Here is a 20358-nt window from a genome sequence, read left to right as displayed (position 1 = left end):
GGTCTTGTTCAAACTGTACAAAATAAAAATCAATTGTGATCTTTTTAAAATAATGAACTGATTTAAAGCATTGTCCAACCAAACAAAGGCACCAAGAATTCCCAGGACATTGAGAGATTATGAGTGGGCAAAACTGTGGCAAATGGAGTTCAATGTGGGGAAATGTGAGGTCATCCACTTCGGATCTAAGAAAGATAGATCAGAGAGTTTTCTGAATGGTGAGGAGCTCTGAACTGTGGAGGAGCAGAGAGATTTAGAGGTCCAAGTACAGAAATCATTAAAAGCTAGTGGACAGTTACAAAAATAATTCAAAAGGCTAATGGAATGTCGGCCTTTATTCAAGAGGGCTGGAATATAAAGGGGTGGAAGTTATGTTCCAGTTGTACAGAGCTCTGGTTAGACCACATCTGGAGGACCGCATTCAGTTCTGGGCACTGCACCTCAGGAAGGATATATTGCCAATGGAAGGGCTGCAGCGCAGATTCACCAGAATGATCTCGTGGCTAAAAGGGGTTAAATTATGAGGACAGGTTGCATGGACTAGCCTTGTATTCCCCTGAATATAGAAGATTAAGGCGTGATTGAATTGAGGTGTTTAAGATGATGAAAGGATTTGATAGGGTAGATAGAGAGAAACTACTTCCTCTGTTGGGGGAGTCCAGAACAAAAGGCCATAACCTTAAAATTGGAGCTCGGCCGTCCAGGGGTGATGTCAGGAAGCACTTCTTCACACAAAGGGTCGTAGAAATCTGGAACTCTCTCCCACAAAAGTCTGTTGAGGCTGGGGGTCAATCCGAAATTTCAAAACGGAGATTGATAGATTTTTATTAGTCAAGGGTATTGATGATTAAGGAACCAAGGCGGGTAGATGGAGTTAACATACTGATCAGCCATGATCTAATTGAATGGCAGAACAGTTTGAGGAGCTGAATTGTCTACTCCTGTTCCTATGTAACAGGCTCGTGTGGCTGAATGGACTTCTCTTGTTCCTCTGTAACATGCTCGAGGGGCTGAATGTTCTCATCTTCTTCCTATATTATCATGCTCGAGGGGCTGAATGGACTCCTCTTGTTCCTATGTAACATGCGCGACAGGCTGAATAGCGTCCAGATCCTGTATAACAGTCTCGAAGGGCTGAATGGCTTCCTCTGTTCAAGTGCAACGAGCTCGAGGGGCTTAATGGCCGAGTCCTATTCCAGTGTAATCGGCTCGAGGTGCTGAATGGCCTTCAGTTCCCGTGGAACACGCTCGTGGGGCTGAATGGCCTGCTGCTGTTCCTATCTAACAGGCTTGAGAGGCTGATTGGCCTCCAGGTCTGATGTTTCGGGCTCGAGGGGCTGAATTGCCTTCAATTCCCGTATAACACGCTCGAGGGGCTGAATGGTCTGCTGCTGTTCCTGTGTAACAGGCTTGAGGTGCTGATTGGCTAACAGATCTAGTCTAAGGTGCTCGAGGGGCTGAATGGCCTCCTCCTGTTGCTATCTTACAGGCTTGAAGGGCTGATTGGCGTCTAGATCCTATATAACAGGCTCGAAGGGCTGAATGGCCTTCAGTTCCCAGATAACAGGCTCGAAAGGCTAAATGGCCTCCTCCTTTTGATATTTGACAGGCTTGAGGGGTTGATTGGCCTCAAGTTCCTGTATAACAGGCTCAGAGGGCTGAATGGCCTCCTCCTGATTCTATGTAACAGGCTTGAGGGGATGATCGGCCTCCAGTAACGATGTAACGGGCTTGAGGGGCTGAATGGCCTCCTCCTTTTCCTGTGTAACAGCCTTCAGAGGCTGAATGGCCTTCAGTTCCCATATTAAAGGCTGGAGGAGCTCAATGGCTTCCTTCTGTTCCTGTCGAACAGCCGTGAAGGACTTGCGGCCAATTTGTCCAAGATGATTGCCAGACTTGCTGCCATTTTGTCCAAGATGTCGGGCGAACTTGCCACCATTTTGTCTAAAAATTAGAGCCGAACCTTTCAGGAGCGAGATTAGAAAACATTTCTACACACAAAGGGTGGTAGAAGTTTGGAACTCTCTTCCGCAAATGGCAATTGATACCAGCTCAATTGCTAAATTTAGATGTGAGATTGATAGCTTTTTGGCAATCAAAGGTATTAAGGGATATGGGCCAAAGGCGGGTTTATGGAGTTAGATCACAGATCAGCCATGATCTTATCAAATGGCGGAGCAGGAACGAGGGGCTGAACGTCCTACTCCTGTTCCTATGTTCCTATGATATTATTTATATGGAATTCCGACAGGCATTTGATAAGGTTCCGCACAAGAGACTGTTGGCAAAAATGAAAGCGCATGGAACTTGAGGCAATGTATTGACATGGGTAGAGAATTGGTTCGGAGATAGGAGACAGAGAGTGGGGATAATGGGTACATACTCCAATTGGCAGGATGCGACTAGTGGTGTCCCCCAGGGATCTGTAACTGGGGTCTCAGCTTGTCACCATATTTATCAATGACTTAGATGAAGGAACAGAGAGTCGTATATCCAAGTTTGCTGATGAGACTCAGTTAGGTGGTACAGTGAGTAGTGTGGATGCGAGTGGAAAGTTGCAAAGGGACATTGATAAATTTAGTGAGTGGGCAAAACTATGGCAGATGGAGTTCAATGTGTTCTAATCCACTTTGGACCTATGGTCAGGGTATTTTCCAAATGGTAAGAAGCTCGGAACTGTGGAGAAGCAGAGAGAATTAACGGTTCATTTACATAAATCAGTAAAAGCTAACGGACGGGTCCAAAAATAATTTAAAAGGCGAACGGAGTGTTAGCCCTTATCTCAGGGGGCTGGAATATAAAGAAGTGGAAGTTATGTTCCAGTTATATAAAGCTCTGGTTAGACTGCGTCTGGAGTAACTGCGTTCAGTTTTGGACACTGCACCTCAGGAAGGATAGATTGGCCTTGGAGGGAGTGCAGAGCAGATTCACCAGAATGTTACCGCGGTTAAAAAGGTTAAACTATGAGGACAGGCTGCATGGACTGGGCTCGTATTCCCTCGAGTACCGAAGATTGAGGGGCGGTCTGAGCGAGGTGTTTAACATGTTTAAATGAGTCGATAGAATAAAGAGAGAGAATCAATTTCCTCTGGGGAATCAAGAACGAGGGGGACAGAACCTTAAAATTAGAACCATGCCATTCAGGTTCGAAATCAGGAAGCACTTTTTTACACAATGGGCAGTAGAAGTCTGGAACTCTGTCCCCCAAAAGACTGTGGATGTTCAATTGAAGCTTTCAAGACTGAGATCGATAGATTTTTGTTGGGTGAGGGTATCGAGAGATAGGGAGCAAAGACGGGTAAATGGATTTGCGGTTCAGATGATCTCTGATCGAATTGAAGGGTGGAACAGGTTCAAGGGGCGAAATGGCCTCCTCCTGTTCCCAATGGAAATGTTGAGAATATGCTTTATTGATGCTGTGATGCCACGTCCCACACCTGTCAAAACAAGGCCACATTTGGGAGTTTCATAACTTTGAAATGAACATTTTTCTTTTGTGACTTGTGCAACTTCGATCAATTGAATAGTTATGAAAGAGAATCAATGCCGTCATTCTAATTTCTGGCTGACCAGCATAGCAAAGGTTTCCGTAGTGTAGTGGTTATCACGTTCGCCTCACACGCGAAAGGTCCCCGGTTCGATCCCGGGTGGAAACATTATGTTGGGGCAGATGTTTTTTTCATCTGTGAAAGAGCCGGTCCTGTTAAATTTAACACAAATTCGTGGTCTCACGAGCACTGAACATTTTAAACCGAGCCCTTCAAAATACAGTGTGTAAAATGAGAAGGGATAAAAAGTTCATCGCACAAAAGAAATGATTTCAAACTTCCCTCAGTCGCCTTTCTGCAAAATAACGTTATCGGTTAATTAATGGTGATGAAAACAATGATCGTTTTTTTTTTCTTGCCACAGCCTTTCAATTAGTTCATGCGACTAATATAACAAGTGTCCAAAAGTTGCTTTTCTGACCGGGAATCGAACCGGAGCCGCGGCACCCTCTGAAGAGCAAGCACTATTCGGCACTGGATCGAACGAGTGGGCTGGAACCCTTCAAATGTTGCACTGATATCAGGATAAGCGGAAACACTGATACATTGGGAATGAAGCCTCACCAACAGAGGAGCTGCTTTTTCAAGCTAAGAAATACAGCTGATTTTAAATCAGCAAAATTTCACTTCATTAAAGTAGACAAAAAGGCAACTATCTCTGAACTGTCGCCGCTATCTGAAAAACACAGACATTTTATTGATCGGGGAATAATGATCTTGTTCAAACTGTACAAGTTAAAAATCATTTCGAATCTTTTAAAAATAACAATCTGATTTCAAGCATTCTCCAACCAAACAAAATCACCAAGCATTCCCAGGATATTGGGAGATTATGTGAGTGGGTAAAACTGTGGTAAATGGAGTTCAATGTGGGGAAATGTGAGGTCATCCACTTCGGATCGAAGAAAGATAGATCAGAGAATTTTCTAAATGGTGAGGAGCTCGGAACTGTGGAGGAGCAGAGAGATTTAGGGTCCAAGTACAGAAATCATTAAAAGCTAGTGGACAGTTACAAAAATAATTAAAAAGGCTAATAGAATGTTGGCCTTTATTTCTCGAGGGCTGGAAAATAAAGGGGTGGAAGTTATGTTCCAGCTGTACAGAGCTCTGGTTAGAGCCCATCTGGAGAACTGCATTCAGTTCTGGGCACTGCACCTCAGGAAGGATATATTGGCCTTGGAAGGAATGCAGCACAGATTCACCAGAATTATAGCCGGGCTAGAAGGGTTATATTATGAGGACAGGTTGAATAGACTAGGCTTTATTCCCCTGAATATAGAAGATTAAGGGGTGATCTAATTGAGGTGTTTAAGATGATTAAAGGAGTTGATAGGGTAGATGGAGAGAAACTACTTCCTCTGGTGTGGAATCCAGAACAAGGGGGAATAACCTTAAAATTAGAGCTCGGCCGTTCAGGGTTGATGTCAGGAAGCACTTCATTCTGTTGAGGCCTGGGGTGAATACGAAATTTCAAAACGAAGATTGCAGATTTTTGTTAGGCATGGGTATTAATAATTAAGGAACCAAGGCGGGTAGATGGAGTTAAGATACAGATCAGCCATGATCGAATTGAATGGCGGAACAGGTTGAGGAGCTGTATTGTCTAATCCTGTTCCTGTGTAACAGGCTCGTGTGGCTGAATGGACTCATCTTGTTCCTGCATTAACATGCTCGAGGGGCTGAATGGACTCCTCTTTTCCTATGTAACATGCGCGAGGGGCTGAATGGCATCCAGATCCTTTATAACAGTCTCGAAGGGCTGAATGGCCTCCTCCTGTTCCAGTGCAACAAGCTCGAGGGGCTTAATGGCCGAATCCTATTCCAGTGTAATAGGCTCGCGGTGCTGAATGGCCTTCAGTTCCCGTATAACACGCTCGAGGGGCTGAATGGCCTGCTGCTGTTCCTATGTAACAGGCTTGAGGGGCTGATTGGCCTCCAGATCTGATGTTTCGGGCTCGAGGGGCTGAATTGCCTTCAATTCCCGTATAACACGCTCGAGGGGCTGAATGGTCTGCTGCTGTTCCTGTGTAACAGGCTTGAGGTGCTGATTGGCTAACAGATCTAGTCTAAGGTGCTCGAGGGGCTGAATGGCCTCCTCCTGTTGCTATCTTACAGGCTTGAAGGGTTGATTGGCGTCTAGATCCTATATCACAGGCTCGAAGGGCTGAATGGCCTTCAGTTCCCAGATAACAGGCTCGAAAGGCTGAATGGCCTCCTCCTTTTGATATTTGACAGGCTTGAGGGGTTGATTGGCCTCAAGTTCCTGTATAACAGGCTCAGAGGGCTGAATGGCCTCCTCCTGATTCTATGTAACAGGCTTGAGGGGATGATCGGCCTCCAGTAACGATGTAACGGGCTTGAGGGGCTGAATGGCCTCCTCCTTTTCCTGTGTAACAGCCTTCAGAGGCTGAATGGCCTTCAGTTCCCATATTAAAGGCTTGAGGAGCTCAATGGCCTCCTTCTGTTCCTGTCGAACAGCCGTGAAGGACTTGCGGCCAATTTGTCCAAGATGATTGCCAGACTTGCTGCCATTTTGTCCAAGATGTCGGGCGAACTTGCCACCATTTTGTCTAAAAATTAGAGCCGAACCTTTCAGGAGCGAGATTAGAAAACATTTCTACACACAAAGGGTGGTAGAAGTTTGGAACTCTCTTCCGCAAATGGCAATTGATACCAGCTCAATTGCTAAATTTAGATCTGAGATAGTTAGCTTTTTGGCAATCAAAGGTATTAAGGTATATGGGCCAAAGGCGGGTATATGGAGTGAGATCACAGATCAGCCATGATCTTATCAAATGGCGGAGCAGGAACGAGGGGCTGAACGTCCTACTCCTGTTCCTATGTTCCGATGATATTATTTATATGGAATTCCGACAGGCATTTGATAAGGTTCCACACAAGAGACTGTTGGCAAAAATGAAAGCGCATGGAACTTGAGGCAATGTATTGGCATGGGTAGAGAATTGGTTAGGAGATAGTAGTCAGAGAGTGGGGATAATGGGTACATACTCCAATTGGCAGGATGCGACTAGTGGTGTCTCCCAGGGATCTGTAACTGGGGTCTCAGCTTGTCACCATATTTATCAATGACTTAGATGAAGGAACAGAGAGTCGTATATCCAAGTTTGCTGATGAGACTCAGTTAGGTGGTACAGTGAGTAGTGTGGATGCGAGTGGAAAGTTGCAAAGGGACATTGATAAATTTAGTGAGTGGGCAAAACTATGGCAGATGGAGTTCAATGTGGGGTAATCCACTTTGGACCTATGGTCAGGGTATTTTCCAAATGGTAAGAAGCTCGGAACTGTGGAGAAGCAGAGAGAATTAACGGTTCATTTACATAAATCAGTAAAAGCTAACGGACGGGTCCAAAAATAATTTAAAAGGCGAACGGAGTGTTAGCCCTTATCTCAGGGGGCTGGAATATAAAGAAGTGGAAGTTATGTTCCAGTTATATAAAGCTCTGGTTAGACTGCGTCTGGAGTAACTGCGTTCAGTTTTGGACACTGCACCTCAGGAAGGATAGATTGGCCTTGGAGGGAGTGCAGAGCAGATTCACCAGAATGTTACCGGGGATAAAAACGTTAAACTATGAGGACAGGCTGCATGGACTGGGCTCGTATTCCCTCGAGTACCGAAGTTTGAGGGGCGGTCTGAGCGAGGTGTTTAACATGTTTAAATGAGTCGATAGAATAAAGAGAGAATCAATTTCCTCTGTGGAATCAAGAACGAGGGGGACATAACCTTAAAATTAGAACCATGCCATTCAGGTTCGAAATCAGGAAGCACTTTTTTACACAATGGGCAGTAGAAGTCTGGAACTCTGTCCCCCAAAAGACTGTGGATGTTCAATTGAAGCTTTCAAGACTGAGATCGATAGATTTTTGTTGGGTGAGGGTATCGAGAGATAGGGAGCAAAGACGGGTAAATGGATTTGCGGTTCAGATGATCTCTGATCGAATTGAAGGGTGGAACAGGTTCAAGGGGCGAAATGGCCTCCTCCTGTTCCCAATGGAAATGTTGAGAATATGCTTTATTGATGCTGTGATGCCACGTCCCACACCTGTCAAAACAAGGCCACATTTGGGAGTTTAATAACTTTGAAATGAACATTTTTCTTTTGTGACTTGTGCAACTTCGATCAATTGAATAGTTATGAAAGAGAATCAATGCCGTCATTCTAATTTCTGGCTAACCACCAAAGCAAAGGTTTCCGTAGTGTAGTGGTTATCACGTTCGCCTCACACGCGAACGGTCCCCGGTTCGATCCCGGGTGGAAACATTATGTTGGGGCAGATGTTTTTTTCATCTGTGAAAGAGCCGGTCCTGTTAAATTTAACACAAATTCGTGGTCTTACGAACACTGAACATTTTAAACCGAGCCCTTCAAAATACAGTGTGTAAAATGAGAAGGGATAAAAAGTTCATCGCACAAAAGAAATGATTTCAAACTTCCCTCAGTCGCCTTTCTGCAAAATAACGTTATCGGTTAATTAATGGTGATGAAAACAATGATCGTTTTTTTTTCTTGCCACAGCCTTTCAATTAGTTCATGCGACTAATATAACAAGTGTTCAAAAGTTGCTTTTCTGACCGGGAATCGAACCGGAGCCGCGGCACCCTCTGAAGAGCAAGCACTATTCGGCACTGGATCGAACGAGTGGGCTGGAACCCTTCAAATGTTGCACTGATATCAGGATAAGCGGAAACACTGATACATTGGGAATGAAGCCTCACCAACAGAGGAGCTGCTTTTTCAAGCTAAGAAATACAGCTGATTTTAAATCAGCAAAATTTCACTTCATTAAAGTAGACAAAAAGGCAACTATCTCTGAACTGTCGCCGCTATCTGAAAAACACAGACATTTTATTGATCGGGGAATAATGATCTTGTTCAAACTGTACAAGTTAAAAATCATTTCGAATCTTTTAAAAATAACAATCTGATTTCAAGCATTCTCCAACCAAACAAAATCACCAAGCATTCCCAGGATATTGGGAGATTATGTGAGTGGGTAAAACTGTGGTAAATGGAGTTCAATGTGGGGAAATGTGAGGTCATCCACTTCGGATCGAAGAAAGATAGATCAGAGAATTTTCTAAATGGTGAGGAGCTCGGAACTGTGGAGGAGCAGAGAGATTTAGGGTCCAAGTACAGAAATCATTAAAAGCTAGTGGACAGTTACAAAAATAATTAAAAAGGCTAATAGAATGTTGGCCTTTATTTCTCGAGGGCTGGAAAATAAAGGGGTGGAAGTTATGTTCCAGCTGTACAGAGCTCTGGTTAGAGCCCATCTGGAGAACTGCATTCAGTTCTGGGCACTGCACCTCAGGAAGGATATATTGGCCTTGGAAGGAATGCAGCACAGATTCACCAGAATTATAGCCGGGCTAGAAGGGTTATATTATGAGGACAGGTTGAATAGACTAGGCTTTATTCCCCTGAATATAGAAGATTAAGGGGTGATCTAATTGAGGTGTTTAAGATGATTAAAGGAGTTGATAGGGTAGATGGAGAGAAACTACTTCCTCTGGTGTGGAATCCAGAACAAGGGGGAATAACCTTAAAATTAGAGCTCGGCCGTTCAGGGTTGATGTCAGGAAGCACTTCATTCTGTTGAGGACTGGGGTGAATACGAAATTTCAAAACGAAGATTGCAGATTTGTGTTAGGCATGGGTATTAATAATTAAGGAACCAAGGCGGGTAGATGGAGTTAAGATACAGATCAGCCATGATCGAATTGAATGGCGGAACAGGTTGAGGAGCTGAATTGACTAATCCTGTTCCTGTGTAACAGGCTCGTGTGGCTGAATGGACTCATCTTGTTCCTGCATTAACATGCTCGAGGGGCTGAATGGACTCCTCTTGTTCCTATGTAACATGCGCGAGGGGCTGAATGGCATCCAGATCCTTTATAACAGTCTCGAAGGGCTGAATGGCCTCCTCCTGTTCCAGTGCAACAAGCTCGAGGGGCTTAATGGCCGAATCCTATTCCAGTGTAATAGGCTCGCGGTGCAGAATGGCCTTCAGTTCCCGTATAACACGCTCGAGGGGCTGAATGGCCTGCTGCTGTTCCGATGTAACAGGCTTGAGGGGCTGATTAGCCTCCAGGTGTGGTGTAACGGGCTCGAGGGGCTGAATTGCCTTCAGTTCCCATATAACAGGCTCGAGGGGCTGAGTGGCCTCCTCTTGTTCCTATTTTACAGGCTTGAGGGGCTGATTGGCCACCAGATCTGGTGTAAGTTGCTCGAGGGGCTGAATGGCCGCCTCCTGTTGCTACCTTAGAGGCTTGAAGGGTTGATTGGCGTCTAGTTCCTGTTTTAACGGCTCGATGGGCAGAATGGCCTTCAGTTCTCAGATAACAGGCTCGAGGGGCTGAATGACCTCCTCCTTTTGCTATTTGACAGGTTTGAGGGGTTGATTGGCCTCAGGTTCCTGTATAACATGCTCGAAGGGCTGAATGGCCTCCTCCTGATTCCATGTAACAGGCTTGAGGGGATGATCGGCCTCCAGTAACGATGTACCGGGCTTGAGGGGCTGAATGGCCTCCTCCTTTTCCTGTGTAACAGCCTTCAGAGGCTGAATGGCCTTCAGTTCCCATTTAAGAGGCTTGAGGAGCTCAATGGCCTCCTTCTGTTCCTGTCGAACAGCCGTGAAGGACTTGCCGTCATTTTGTCCAAGATGGCCGCCGTGCTTACAGCCATTTTGTCCAAGATGTCCGGCGAACTTGCCACCATTTTGTCTAAAAATTCGAGCCGGACCTTTCAGGAGTGAGATTAGAAAACATTTCTACACACAAAGGGCGGTAGAAGTTTGGAACTCTCTTCCGCAAACGGCAATTGATACCAGCTCAATTGCTAAATTTAAATCTGAGATAGATAGCTTTTTGGCAATCAAAGGTGTTAAGGGATATGGGCCAAAGGCGGGTATATGGAGTTAGATCACAGATCAGCCATGATCTAATCAAATGGCGGAGCAGGAACGAGGGGCTGAATGGCCTGCTCCTGTTCCTATCTTCCTATGATATTACTTGTATGGAATTGCTACAGGCATTTGATAAGGTTCCACACAAGAGACTGTTGGAAAAAATGAAATCGCCTGGAACTTGAGGCAATGTATTGACATGGGTAGAGAATTGTTTCGGAGATAGGAGACAGAGAGTAGGGATAATGGGTACATACTCCAATTGGCAGCATGGGACTAGTGGTGTCCCCCAGGGATCTGTAACTCGGGTCTCAGCTTGTCACCATATTTATCAATGACTTAGATGAAGGAACAGAGAGTCGTATATCCAAGTTTGCTGATGAGACTCAGTTGGGTGGTACAGTAAGTCGTGTGGAACGCGATTGGAAAGTTCCAAAGGGACATTGACAGATTAAGTTAGTGGGCAAAACTATGGCAGATGGAGTTCAATGTGGGGTAATCCACTTTGGACCGATGGTCAGGGTATTTTCCAAAAGGTCAGAAGCTCGGAACTGTGGAGAAGCAGAGAGAATTAACGGTTCATTTCCATAAATCAGTAAAAGCTAACGGATGTGTCCAAAAATAATTTAAAAGGCTAACGGAGTGTGAGCCTTTATCTCAGGGGCTGGAATATAAAGAAGTGGAAGTTATGTTCCATTTATATAAAGCTCTGGTTAGACTGCGTCTGGAGTAACTGCGTTCAGTTTTGGACACTGCACCTCAGGAAGGATAGATTGGCCTTGGAGGGGGTGCAGAGCAAATTCACCAGAATGTTACCGGGGCTAGAAAGGTCAAACTATAAGGACAGGCTGCATAGACTGGGCTCGTATCCCCTCGAGTATAGAAGATTGAGGGGCGGTCTGAGCGATGTGTTTAACATGTTTAAATGATTCGATAGAATAGAGAGAGAGAATCAATTTCCTCTGGGGAATCAAGAACGAGGGGGAAATAAACTTAAAATTAGAACCATGCCATTCAGGTTCGAAATCAGGAAGCACTTTTTTACACAAAGGGCAGTAGAAGTCTGGAACTCTGTCCCCCAAAAGGCTGTGGATGCTGGGGGTCAATTGAAGCTTTCAAGACTGAGATCGATCGATTTTTGTTGGGTCAGGGTATCGATAGATAGGGAGCAAAGGCGGGTAAATGGATTTGAGGTACAGATCATCCATGGTCTAACTGAAGGGCGGAACAGGTTCAAGGGGCTGAATGGCCTCCTCCTGTTCCCAGTGGAAGTGTTGAGAATATGTTTTGTTGAGGCTGTGATGTCTGGGTCAACCCCTGTCCAAACAAGGCAGGCCAGATTTTGGAGTTTAATAACCTTGAAATGAACATTTTTCTTTTGTGACTTGTGCAACTTCGATCAATTGAATAGTTATGTAAGAGAATCAATGCAGTTAATCGAACTTTAGGTTAATAATCAAATTAGTAGTGTAGCGGTTATCACATTTGCTTCATAATGTGATAATTTCCTGGTTCGATCCAGTGTGGGGACATTATGTTGGGCAAATTTATTTTTTCTCTGTGAAATAGCCGGTCTGTTAAATTTAACACGATTTCGTGGTCTCACGAGCACCGGACATTTTAAACCGAGCCCTTAAAAATACAGTGTGTAAAATGAGAAGGGATTAAAAGTTCATCGCATAAAAGAAATTGTTAAAGTTTTCCAACTTCCCTCAGTCGCCTTTCATTCTGCAAAATAACGTTATCGGTTAATTAATGGTGATTAAAACAATGATTGTTTTTTTTCCCACAGAGTTTGAGTAAGTTCATGCGATTAATGTAACAAGTTTTCAAAAGTTGTGTTTTGACTGGGAACCGAGCCTGGGCCATAATGATAAAAGCGATGAATCCTAACCACTAGACCACAAGGTATGGTGGCTTGGTATTTTATCAGATATAACATGGATTTCCCTTTCTCTGTGATTCATCTTTTAATTCGTTTTAGCTGACTGCGGATATTCCCGTCATTAAATAGGAATAAAGTACAATAGGCTCAGGAAACAGTAGCGCCTCTGACTGCCGATCAGAAGGCTGCGTGTTCAAATCACGTCGGGGTCACACTTGTTCTCAGCGCTGGTAGGAGTTTGAATAATTCCGGAATTCATATTGCATTGCCTTTTTCACAATAAACAGAACCCTGCTCTAAATTCTGCCTCACTCGTGTCAGGGAGGGAAGCGTCTGATTCCCTCATTTATTTATTGCAAGAAACATACACAAACAAATTAATTAATTTAAAATCAGCCTGCAGCTCCACACGCACAGAGATAATCACAGCCAGAGAGACAGGCAAACACCGGGAAATAGACAAACCGGTTTCTCAGAGAATTGCCTGTACCTCCACGGTCGAATGTAGGGGCTTTTGTTGTTCGCTTTCGTTCCACACCTTGGAATTCAGGAGAATCTAGTACATGGCTTGTCGGCAAGGCACGGGCGCGATGGCCCGAATGGCCTGCTTCTGAGCTGTATCCTTCTCCGATTCCAAATTCAGCCCCTCGGGCGGAGCCAGCAGCCGCCTCGCTGCAATAACAGACCAAATGGAAAAACTTCACCATGCTCAGATAGCTCAGTCGGTGGAGCATAAGACTATTAATCTCAGAATCGAGGGTTTGAGCTCCACGTTGGGCGAATTCTGTTTTAAACTTTTACGCTGCTTTCGCGAGTGAACTCTTCTCTTGCTTGACTGTCAGTGCAAGAGACGATTCTGTCAGTGCCGCGTCGTGTGCAATGATCAAAACTTCAAAAGGAGCAGAAGGTTATTAGGGGTTCAGATACACAAACCTCTCTGATGAGCCTGAGAATATGTCAGAGGTTGCTGCCTCCCCTACATCTCTTGCCCTCTGACGAGGCACTTGCTCCGGTTTCAATTTACAAACTGGGTGAGTTGGTGATCGGGTGTCGGAGAGCTGGTTTGTGATCTGAGTAGGAGACTCAGCGGCCCCGGGTGAGACAGAGAAAAAAAAATCAGTCCAGGCCCGGCCCCAATCTGTGGATGTGGAAGAAAACACGGGAGGAGGGTGTGGTGTGAGGTCCCTGTCAAACCAACTGCCCGAACAAAGCTGGCCACAGTCACAGAATCAGAATGGCTATTTCCTGACGGGGGGAGGTCGGTTCATGTGGAAAATGATCCAGACGAGAATGATCTGATTCATAAGGTTAGGAGAGGGAAATTAGGGAGCTCCTTCGGAACATTAATTACTTGAAAATGAAGACTTTTTCCTGTGTAACTTGTGTGGTTTTGATGAATCAAATGTTTGTAAAAAGGCATCCGTGGAGAAGGATTGAGAGCTTTTAGGACTAGAGGGGAAATGAGGTGATTTTTTTTTTCACACAGAGGGTTGTTACGATCTGGTAGCCACTCCCTGAAAGGGTGGTGGAAGCAGCTTTCATAGGAACTTTCAAAAGGCAATTGGACAGGTACTTGAAGAGGACTGATTTGCAAGGTTACGGGGAAAAGGCTGGGTTTTTTGGGACTAAATTGGACAGCTCTTTCAAAGAGTCGGCAGGGCATCACGGCCGAATGGCCTCCTTCTGTACTTTAATAGTCCATGATTCTATTCCATGATTTTAGTGTGGGAGAGGAGAGATGTTGTTTAAAGAGAGGTAAAACTGTCCCAATCAGAGCAGAGAGAGGTGACTGGTCGGTTCCCCTCTGCCCAGTATAAGTCTCCAGCGGTTTTTTGTGGTGTAGTGGTTACCAGTTCGCTTGACACGCGAACGGCCCTGCTTTCGATCCTGGGCGGACAATTTATGATGCAATTGCTGTTTACATTCTATATTAATGACTGAGATGAGGGGACCGAGTGTAATGTATCCAAGTTTGCTGATGATACAAAGGTAGGTGGGAAAGTAAGCCGTGAGGAGGACGCAAAGGGAGGTGGACAGGTTAAGTGATTGGGTAAGAAAGTGGCAGGTGGGAAAATGTGAAATTGTCCACTTTGGTAGGAATAATAGAAAAGCAGAATATTTTTTAAAAGGTGAGAGTCCAATAAATGTGATATTCAGAGGGAGTTGGGTGTACTTGTAAACAAATCACAGAAAGTTAACATGCAGGTACAGTAAGCAATTAGGAAGAAAAATGGTATGTTGGCCTTTTTGCAAGGAGGTTGGAGTATAAGAGTAAGGGAGTCTTGCTGCAATTAAATAGGGCTTTGGTGAGAACACACCTGGAGTACTTTGATGTAGTCGACATGGATTTTAGCAAGGCTTTTGACAAGATCCCAATTGGCAGACTGGTCAAAAAAGATGTAATTGCACGAGAGAGGTTACAGAGGAGATTTACGGGGAGGTTGCCAGGACTGGAGAATATTGGCTGTGAGGAAAGATTGGATAGGCTGGGGTTGTTTTCTTTGGAACAGAGGAGGCTGAGGGGTGATTTAATTGAGGTGTACAAAATTATGAAGGGCCTTGATAGAGTGGATGTGAAGGACCTATTTACCTTAGCAGGGAGGTCAATAACCAGGGGGCATAGATTTAAAGTGATTGGTAGAAGGATTAGAGGGGAGCAGAGGTTTTTTTTTTCACCCAGAGGGTGGTGGGGGTTTGGAACTCACTGCCTGAAAGGATGGGAGAGGCAGAATCCCTCGTTACATTTAAATAATACTTGGATATGCACCTGAAGTGGTGTAACCAAAAAGGCAACGCACCGAGTGCTGGAAAGTGGGATGAGGCTGGGTGGCTCATTTTCGGCCGGGTGGCTCATTTTCGGCCTGCGCGGACGCGATGGTCCGAATGGCCTCCTTCTATGCCGTAAATTTGCGATGATTCCACAAAATTGGAAATTGTTTTTTCGAGCAGCAAATTCCCTCAACGGGAATCGAACCGAGGTCGCGGCGATAAAAACGCCGAATCCAAACCACGAGACCACCATGGAAGGCACGTGGATTGTTTATATATATCTGGGAGTGTTTGTATTAGGTACAAATAATATCTCTGGTTTCGTGACTCTGTTAGTTGCAAATGTATCACATGCATCTGTATTATTTATTTATTTATTGGAGTGTGTATATTGTAAAGCTACTTTTGGCGCTGATAAGAGTCTGTATAATTCCGCAATTAATGCTTTATTTGCGTTCTCACAACAACAAGTCTGTCCCACTGGTTCCCCAGAGTCAGGGAGGGAAGTGTCTGATGCCCTCTTTTATTTAATGTTGCAAACAGACACAAACACTCGTATTCGTTCAAAATCAACCTGCAGGTGGACACACACTCAAAGATAAACACAGCCAATGATATGGACGTTATGTTGGGATTGCTGCACATGAACACCCAGGGGCGAGTTTACTGCAATGATAGACAAGAGTGGCCTGGTGATTCAGGCCTGGCTAGCTCAGTCGGTAGACCATGAGACTCTTAATCTCAGGGTCGTGGATTCAAACCCCACGTTGGGCGAATTCTCCTTTAAAATTTTTATTTTGCTTTCAGGGGCGAACCCTAGCTCTGACTCCCCCCTGACCTCCCGTGCAGTGTCACCGCGCACATTGTGGCCGCGCCCGGGCTGATTTCTCTCTCTCTCACCCGGGACCGCTGAGTCTGTTGTACTGTGATCACCAACTCGTCCAGTTTGTAAATTGAAACCGGAACAGGTGCCTCGCAAAGGGCAAGAGAAGTATGGAAGGCTGCAACCTCTGAGAAAATCTCATTCCCATTGGAGGTTTGTGCATTTGAACCCCTAACACTTTCTGCACCTTCTAAAAGTTTTGACATTCACTGTACAGGATGCGGCACCGAGAGACTCGTCTCTTACGCTCACAGTGATGCGTAGGGCCGTTTTCACTCGTAAAACAGCTATTGTGATATTGTGATATTGTCTTAGACTCCCTCACCAGCGGAAAGGGTTTGTCTATCTACCTTTCAAAATCCTAAAAATCCTTCGATATTCCAGGGAATACAAGTATGTAACCGCTTCTCATAATTTAACCCTTCGAGCCCTGCTGACATTCTGGTAAATCTGGGCTGCGCTCCTTCCAAGGCCAATATACCCTTTTAGAGTAAAAGGGAATAAAACTTGAAATGAGTGTCACTGAGGATCAGTTTTCTCTCACTCAAAGTTATCTGTTTAATGAAGTAAAAGATGCAGCTTTTCAAGAAGAAGGGAGCAGCCACTGTCGCCCTTTTTGGCAGGAGAAAAAACGCCTCCCTGGATGTTTATGGAGAGCAAGTTTCAACATATTGTTTACGCTTGGGAACTTTTTGCGTGTAAAATAAACGCGATAACCGCTACACTACGGAAACCACTAGTGTCTGATTAAAAACAATGGGGAACTGACTTAGTCTCCTGTCTCTGTTCTGACTTGGAATGCGTTGCTTCTCCTTCTAGCAACACTTAATATGATACAACACAGAAGGAGATCATTCGGCCCATCGTGCCTGTGCTAGCTCTTTGAAAGTGCTATCCAAGTAGTCTCACCACCCATAAGCTCTTTCCTCAGAAGCCCTGCAATTTTTTTCCTTTTCAAGTATTTATCCAATCCCCTTTTGAAAGTTACTATTGAATCTGCTTCCACCGGCCTTTCAGGCAGCGCATTCCAGATCATAACAACCCGCTGCGTAAATTATTTTCCCTCATGTCGCATCTGGTTCTTTTGCCAATTACCTTAAATCTGTGTCCTCTGGTTACCGACCCTTCTGCCACTGAAAACAGTTTCTCCTTATTTGCTCTATCAAAACCTTTCATAATTTTGAACACCTCTATTAAATCTCCCCTTAACCTTCTCTGCTCTAAGGGGATAATCCCAGCTTCTCCATTCTCGCCACATAACTGAAGTCCCTCATCCCTGTTAACATTCTAGTAAATCTCCTCTGCACCCTCTCCAAGGCCTTGACATCTTTCCTGAAATGCGGTGCCCAGAATTGAATATAATACTCCAGCTGCAGCCTAACCAGTGTTTTATAAACGTTTAGCATAACTTTGTTACTTTTGTACTCTATGCCTCTATTAATAAAGTCAATTTCACCAGGCTGTCTATGTCCTCCTGAAGTCTGATACTATCCACCACATTGTTTACTACATTCTCGAGTTTCGTGTCATCTGCAAACTTTGAAATTATACCCTGTATACCCAAGTCCGGGTCATTAATGCATGTATCAAAAATGAAAACTGTTTGCAGTGTGACATGTGTGATTTTAAGCCTCGTTTTTTTATATCTCATAATTTAACGCATTGCACCCTGGTAACAATCTGGTGAATCTGTGCTGCACTCCTTCCAAGGCCAATATATCCTTTCAGATTAAAAGGGTGTAAACCTCAAATAAGCGTCACTGTGGATCAGTTTTCGCTCACTCAAAGTTAACTGGTGAGTGAAATAAAAGAAAGCGCTGTTAAAGAATAAGGAAGCAGCCACTATCGCCCCTTTTGACAAGCCTATTTTGTGGCACTTTATCAAAAGCCTTTTGAAAGGCCATATGCACAATACCAACCACATTACCCTCATCAACCCTCTCTGTTAACTCATCACAAAACTCATTCACGATTTGCCTTTAACAAATCCACAGTGCCTTTCTATTATCAATCCACACTTGTCCAAATGACTATTAATTTTGTCCCAGATTATCATTTCTAAACTGACTGGCCTGTAATTGCTGGGTTTATCCTTACACACTTTTTTGAACAAGGGTGGAACATCTGCAATTATCCAGTTCTCTGGCACCAAACACTGTATCAAAGGAGGATTTAAAGATTATGGCCAGGACCTCTGCAATTTACACCCTTGCTTCCCTCAGCAACCTAGGATGCATCCCATTCGGACCAGGTGACTTTTGTACTTTAAGTACAGCCAGCCTTTCTAGTACCTCCTCTTTATCAATTTTCAACCCATCCCGTATCTCAAGTACCTCCCCTTTCACTGTGATTTCGGCGGCTTTTTCTTCCTCGGTAAAGACAGATGCAAAATACTGATTTAGTACCTCAGCCATGCTCTATGCCTTCACCCGTAGATCTCCTTTTTGGTCCCTCATCGGTCTCGCCCCTGCGCTTACCACCCGTTTACTATTTATATGCTTTTGGAAGACATTTAATGACTTGATGAAGGGATCGCATGTGATATATCCAAGTTTGCTGCTGATTCAAAGCTAGATGGGAAAGTAAGCTGTGAGGAGGACACGAAGAGTCTGCAAAGGAATTTAGACAGATAAATATGTAGGCAAGAACGTCGCAGATGCAGTATAATGTGAGGAAATATGAGGTTATTCACTTTGGTGGGAAGTACAGAAAAACAGAATATTTTTGAAATGTTGAGAAACTATTAAATGTTGATGACCAGAGAAACTTGGGTGTCCTGGACACCTGAACTCCAGGTTGTGCTAACCTAGTATCAGCATCCAAAACCTGATGATGGAGAATGTCCAAAAAAAAACTAAGACAACAAACAATGCTTGGTGGTTCCTGAGAGTCAGCAAAGTGGGATCGTTTACGACCATGAGTTAAGATCAGTGGTGCTTACGTACAGAACAATGCAGCCGAATAATATAAAGATAGGGCATGCTCGCTTCTCAAACGTTCGTGTTCTCAATAGGGGGCAATCAGAAGTCCATTGCGACAGGAAGTCCGCAACGGTCAGGTCTGATATACCTGGATTCGCAGACAGGTCAGGTTGTGTTGATTACTTGTCATTAATGTAAACTGTAGACAGTTGTATAATAATAATAATACTGTTGAATGTAATGTTGAAGACAGCTGTAGTGCAACTCTGTTGTAAGGCAATCTATTAAACTTGCTATTTGGTAACCACTTGGGCTTAAATCAAGCGGAAGTTATTGTTGATGGATTAACAACCCATAGTTGCGACAGTCACGGGAGAAATCCGCTAACAAACATTCACTTTATACAAAACATCACACCTGCAGTTTACATTTTCACACGTTCTTTTTCGCAGTTCTAACCAAAGTCCAAACATCGAAAGTCCACGTGTTTTTCAGAAGTTTCCCGTCCTGTTATGTATTTTGAGCAGTTTCCTGCATAAATCAACATCGCACCCATAGTTTATATTTTCACACGTTCTCTTCTGCAGCTCTAATGGAAGTCTAAACACCGAAAGTCGAAGTGTTTTTCAGGAGTTTCCCCTCCTGTTATGTATCTTGAGCAGTTTCCCACATCCTTTTCCTGTGATGTGATAATTCTGGGTGCAGAATGAGTGTAATTGGATTTGCTGCAGTCCGCTGACAGCAGACGATGGAAGCGAGCGCCATGCTGCCTTTCAAGTAACCTTTGCTGATTTTTTGCAGTTCAATTTGGGTTTAAACAGCGTTGTTTCTTTACCAGCATAGCTTTATTGGGGCGAGGGGTAATGAGTTTGTACCGGGAAATTTGTAGCTGCCCATTGCTAATTGATCTTCAATTGACTCAATACATTTCAATTAAAATATCACAAAAAGACGGACTATTCCTGCACCCACTTCCCGACCCCCGACCACAATGTTCCAACTTACTCCACTTCTCCATCGCTCCTCCTGCCAATCTCTAACTCTGTCTCTAATTATAAATCTGTCTATCGTGCTCTCTTTGTACTAATTTAATGTTTCTTTATCTCTTTCAACTATATCCATTGTTATTTTCACCTTATTAAAAATCAGTATAAATCTCCTTCGACCGATTCGTATGTATCGTTGTCTCTCCACTGCTTTAAATGTATCTATCTATCTATCCATATATCTATCTATCTATCTATCTATCTATCTATTTTTCTATCCATCTACCTCTCCATCTATCTATCTATCTATTCATCTATCTCACTATCCATGTATATATCTCTCTATCCATCTAGCTCTCTTTCTATCCATATATCTCTCTATCCATCTATCTATCCATCTATCGATCTATCCATCCATCTATCTATCTATATATATATATAT

General features: G+C 44.0%; 3 non-coding genes across 3 annotated transcripts; all 3 read left to right on the top strand.

Moving 5' to 3' along the window:
* The first annotated feature begins 3583 nt into the window (after positions 1 to 3583).
* Positions 3584 to 3656, top strand: trnav-cac (transfer RNA valine (anticodon CAC)). Its single transcript has one exon. It is a non-coding gene; the product is annotated as a tRNA-Val (tRNA).
* Positions 3657 to 7755: 4099 nt separating this feature from the next.
* trnav-cac (transfer RNA valine (anticodon CAC)) lies at positions 7756 to 7828 on the top strand. Its single transcript has one exon. It is a non-coding gene; the product is annotated as a tRNA-Val (tRNA).
* A 7999-nt stretch (positions 7829 to 15827) lies between these two features.
* trnak-cuu (transfer RNA lysine (anticodon CUU)) lies at positions 15828 to 15900 on the top strand. The gene has a single exon. It is a non-coding gene; the product is annotated as a tRNA-Lys (tRNA).
* The last annotated feature ends 4458 nt before the right edge of the window (positions 15901 to 20358 follow it).

Source organism: Heptranchias perlo, unplaced genomic scaffold (genome assembly GCF_035084215.1).
Source record: "Heptranchias perlo isolate sHepPer1 unplaced genomic scaffold, sHepPer1.hap1 HAP1_SCAFFOLD_47, whole genome shotgun sequence".
NCBI lineage: Eukaryota > Metazoa > Chordata > Chondrichthyes > Hexanchiformes > Hexanchidae > Heptranchias > Heptranchias perlo.
This window is presented reverse-complemented; position numbering and strand designations above follow the sequence as displayed.